We start from the raw sequence: 5096 nt of genomic DNA, 5'->3' as shown, positions 1-5096 counted from the left end.
GGTTTTGCATTACTACGCGCCACTTTCTCAGCCAATCAGGAGTAAAATCAAAACCAATCGTGACTCGCTCGCGCACGTTTTCCCGCGCTTCGGAAGTGCCAGCTACATGTATTTGCTTCGAGTTTTGATTGGTTCACTGGATTGTCTGTGTCCTTTGTTATTGGCCAGAGTAATTTCTTTGGTTTTGCTTTTACGACTCTCAATTGAAAACTGCTCTTATATATAGTTTGCTGCAATTCAATACCTTACAAAAATGGATATTCAAAAACAAAGAAAAAATTGTAATGAAGGTTTCTGAGAATAATCCCTGCAAGAAGTACCTTTTAAATGCTGTCTGCCGAAACGCCCGAAATTCTAACAGGCGAAACGGCGAAATTGTTTGTTGATAACGCATTCATAATTGAGTGTCGATTTGCTGCATGCAACAGTGGTTTTTAAGAGATTCCTCAACTGAAAATAAATTGAGGTTCCTACAGACGTTTATTAGGAGTTCTTCCAAGGATATATTGCAAACGTAAGAAAAATTTACTGATTCTTTTATTTTAACCTAGAATAAGAACTTGTTGGATTGATAAATCATGATACAATCATATTATTGGTAAATCATTATTGTAGGATATCGTGCGAGTTGCTGTAAAAATTGCAATGGGCACAATCTCAGTCCCATATGTTAATTAGAGTTTGAGTTTTATAATCAGAGTTTTATAATCCCACTGCTTCATTTTAATTTCTTTGTATTTTAGAACCTTGTATGATTTGTACTTGCATTTAAAAACCTTTTGGGGTGTTCTCGTTTTTGTTCAAATTACGTCAAAGTATAGAATTATTAAAAAATTAAGACAATTATTAACATGTTCTGAGTGCTGTCAGGTTAAGCTCGCTGTACGTAGTTGTGCACGGACAGATTATGGAATTTTGAGTCATTGCTGAATACATACTATTAATGCAACGCTTTCTCGTGGTATACCATGGAATATCCCACTTGTCACTTGTATTTTCTCGGTATACACACTAGTCTTTAGGCGAGTGTGTATACCAAGAAAATACAAGTGACAAGTGGGATATTCCATAGTATACCACGAGAAAGTGTTGTGTTACTATTTTATACCATGCCATAGAAGATACGCTTACTAAATTTTGTCGATAATAAGATCGCAGCACACGATCGGAAGGTTGGGTTGAATACCATTGAATATACAACGACTTTCCTGTATTCTGATTGACTGTATTTTCTATGGCATGGTATAAATTAACGGATGGCACAGTATAAAATTTGTTCAGCGTATATTGCACTTTTCGTAACAAGTGAATATTTAGCGTTAAATCCAAACGCGGACATGTTCGCGGGAACAGAACGTCTCACGGCTTTATAATCAGGGCGTGGTCTCGGGATGAGGAATGGGTATAGGTTGAGAGTTGTCGCCCAGCATTTGAAAGAGGAATACTTTCTTAGCATTGTTTTGAAAAGCAAAAATGCTCCATATTTGAAGCAGCCTCTAACCGAACATGTTCGTGTTTCAAATTTTTTAGATTAAGTCAATTATACCTGCATGGACAATTGTAATCAGTGATTATTAAAGTTGGATGTAAATGTGATTATATTGCGGTCATAGTTGTTAATAAAGCGTGGGAAAGGGTACTATAGGTTAAGCCTAGTGGCCCATCAAGTCGGAGCGTATCCCAGTTTCTATAACATGAAGCGACTAGGAGTATCTACTTCCCCCCCCCCCACCTAGATAGGATGCTAGTGTACTGCAGAGTTACCTTCCAGCAATAATTTTGCAGGTGCCCATTTTTAAACCTGGGTGAACCTGGGTGGAGAGAAGCACTATGGGATTAATGTGTCTTTCCCAAAAACACAATGGTAATGGTTGTAACCGCTGACCGGTTAGCTCAGTTGGTAGATCGCCGGACTGTTGTGCGGGAGGTCTCGATTTCGCTGCCAGACCGGACCAACACTCATGATCAGGGATTAATTAAAATAACGGAGGAGAACGTGCTGCCTTTGCGATATGACATCTGCAAATGGGTAGATCTCCTAGTCTTCTCGGGAAAGGCGATAAACCGTATGCCCCGTCTCCTGCATCTTCAGCGTTATATGGTCAGGGTCAGCAGGGGACGTTTAATAACCCACACACTTATCGCAAAGAGTAGGGCACGGAGTTCCTGGTGTCGTGGTCTGGCCTTGTTTCACGGGTTTGTGCTTCATTTAGGGTTCACCTCATTGCACCTTTCCCCCTAGACAGAATTGTCCAAGAAAAGTTACCATGACTATGACTATGGATTCTTCAGACAGCGCATTTCTTAAAGCTCAGTGCGCTAAGACAGTGACTCCGGCCAGGGCTCGAACCGGGTCGCACGATCTGGAGTCCAGCCCACTAATCATTAGGCCACCGCGCCTCCCTAGCTTGGTATAGGAGCCATATTAAAATCTTGTTAAAAAGAACGCCTGATTGCAGGTTAAGGGGGTCTCGATTACTTCTCTGCAGTGGTGCATGTGCATGTTTTCAGCGTAATGTTCCGCTAAAATGATGCAATCTTATAGAACGACCAAAGTGGTATTGTTAAGTGGTTGTATATTGAAATGAAAAGTCGTTTTCCCCTTTTGATCTGCTGTGTATTATTATTTTTTTGCGTCGCTTTTCAACGAGTAGAACTCGTCTTTTCTCCAGTTTTCGCCTCTGGAGTGACAGCCTGCTGATTACTGCATGATGTTCAATTTGTGAGGATTTGTTTATGTTGAACGGAGTGACAGCCTAAAAGATTTTTATAATTTCAATTCGGCATATTCAGCACCATGCCCTTCAGACATGATGTTATGAGATTGAGATTGTCTGATCGGATTAGAGCGCCAACAAGAATTAGGAACAAGAATTCGCCTTGGATCTCTTACGAATTAGTTCGTAAAATGCGTAAAAGGGACTTCCTGAAAAAGAAGGCGGAGCAAACTAATGATCAGTCTCACTGGGCGGATTTCAAAGCCGCCAGAAAGGGGTTAACAGTTAACTGACAATTGGCCCAAAACATAAGTAGTTAACTGATATTTGGGCAAAAAAATAGTAGTTAACTGATAAATGAAACGTTTACAGTTAAAGATGAATTCCAGTCGGTACTGCGCAATCTCGGCTGCAATGTTTATGTGAGCCCACACGAAGGAATGTTTACAAGCAAAACTAAAAATTCCGCGACAAACTAACCTTTTTCTTCATAATTAACGCCAGATATCCTTGCAGAACAAATAATAACGAGTAGAGGAACCTTGACGCTATTTCAAACCGACGTTTCAGCTCATCGGAAATTCTTGAACGAAACGAACTGTAATGGCGGATTAAAAAACTTCATGTATGCTGTCACCGAAGTGTAACGTTTCAACGAATTCAAAACAAAAACGAAAACAAACCCCGAGTCTGCGCAGTACGGACTGGAAATCAGCTTTAAGTGAATACGATTGTTGTTGTTAATAAAAGCAACAAGCTTTTTCCTAACAGCAAAGCTATTTCGTGGCATTTACCTGCCCCGCTGCGTGACCAGGTGACATATTAACTGTAAATATGCGAAAGGTACAAAGGTCGTACCAGGCACTCTCTCCTCCGCAGAGGCCTCTTTCGTGTGAGAAGGCGAAAAAACACGGGGGGAGGAAGGCGAAAACACGAAAAATGAAAAATAGGGGGGGGGCGCGGGGGACGACGGGAAGGACGAAGGAGCGGGCTTACTTTTCACCTCTCCCCGTTCCTCTCCCTGTTTCCCAGCCCGAATCGCCCGAAACACGAAAGAGACCTCTGCGGAGGAGAGAGTACCAGGCACATGTTGATCTCTGTATTGGCGTCAAATGGGGCGTAGTCAAAGTTATTCTAAGTTTTTATCGACATGATGACAAAGGATCGGCATTTAAATGACACATGTCGCGTACTGTTTGACATGGCAAAGCACAATTCAATGGACATACCGTAATGATTCGATTTAGCGCCCTCCTTCCAATAAGCGCCCCCTTCCGAATAAGCGCCCCCCTTTGAATGTGTTTTTGTTAATAAGCGCCCCTATTCCAATAAGCGCCCCCATTCTAATAAGCGACCCCATTCTTATAAGCGCCCCTATCCAATAAGCGCCTCTATTGTGGATAGCTGCCTCTACTGAAGTCATCGACGTGGAATAGATAAACTTATGAACATTCACCCTACCGTACATGTATATATTAACTGCAAAAAGGAACAATTCTTTCAAAAGTAAATGGAATTTCAACAATTTGTTACTGTTACAGTTTCTGTTATTGTTAGTTATTTTAGTATTAATTAAAGTTTTGTTTTGAACATTTGGTAATTTCTCAAAAAATTAAATAAGCGCCCTGTCCCTAATAAGCGCCCTGTCTCGAATAAGCGCCCTCCCTTGACGTGCCAAAAGTAAATAAGCGCCCCGGGCGCTAAATCGAATCATTACGGTAGCTTGTAAACATTTGATCGATTTCATGAAAATTAAATCAGTCAAACGACAAGTGAAAAAATTTGGACTTGGTGTATTGGACCTTAACTTGTTACCTACAAACAATGGCTGTCACATCATAATAATTAGTGCTTGACATACGCACCCATTACAAGCCCACTGAAACATTTCAGTACAGTTATCACTCCTCGTGTCACCCACCAGGAGTTAAGGAAGTTTTATCAATGGGGAGGCCTTAAGACTGCTTAGAACAAATTCATCGAAAAGAAAATTTGCAGGAATCCGACCAAGGGAAAGGCCCTGGAAACGAGGTTGGAATAAAACAAGCACTTCCGGTCACATCTTATCGAGAGAGGTTACCCAGAATGCCTAGTCTAAAGAACTCTAGCGGAAGTTAATTTTGAAACAGGAAGTAGGCCCTCCAACCAAAACTGAAAACAAACGAAAACATTTTGTCTTTTGTAACGCAATACCAACCAGCAGTACCAAACACAGTCCAAACTTGAAGCAAATACATGTACTTAACCTTCACGAATGGCTGACGGTAAATAAATTAAGTTTAAATATTGCTAAAACCGAGCTTATGTTTATTGGCTCGCGTCAGAGGCTTGCAAATACCACCGACCATTCAGCAAATATACATATACAAGGGCAACCGA

This window comes from Oculina patagonica, chromosome 13 (assembly GCF_052425735.1).
Source record: "Oculina patagonica isolate OP01 chromosome 13, crgOcupat, whole genome shotgun sequence".
Lineage (NCBI taxonomy): Eukaryota > Metazoa > Cnidaria > Anthozoa > Scleractinia > Oculinidae > Oculina > Oculina patagonica.
The sequence above is the reverse complement of the archived record's forward strand: the minus strand, read 5'-3'. Positions refer to the sequence as shown.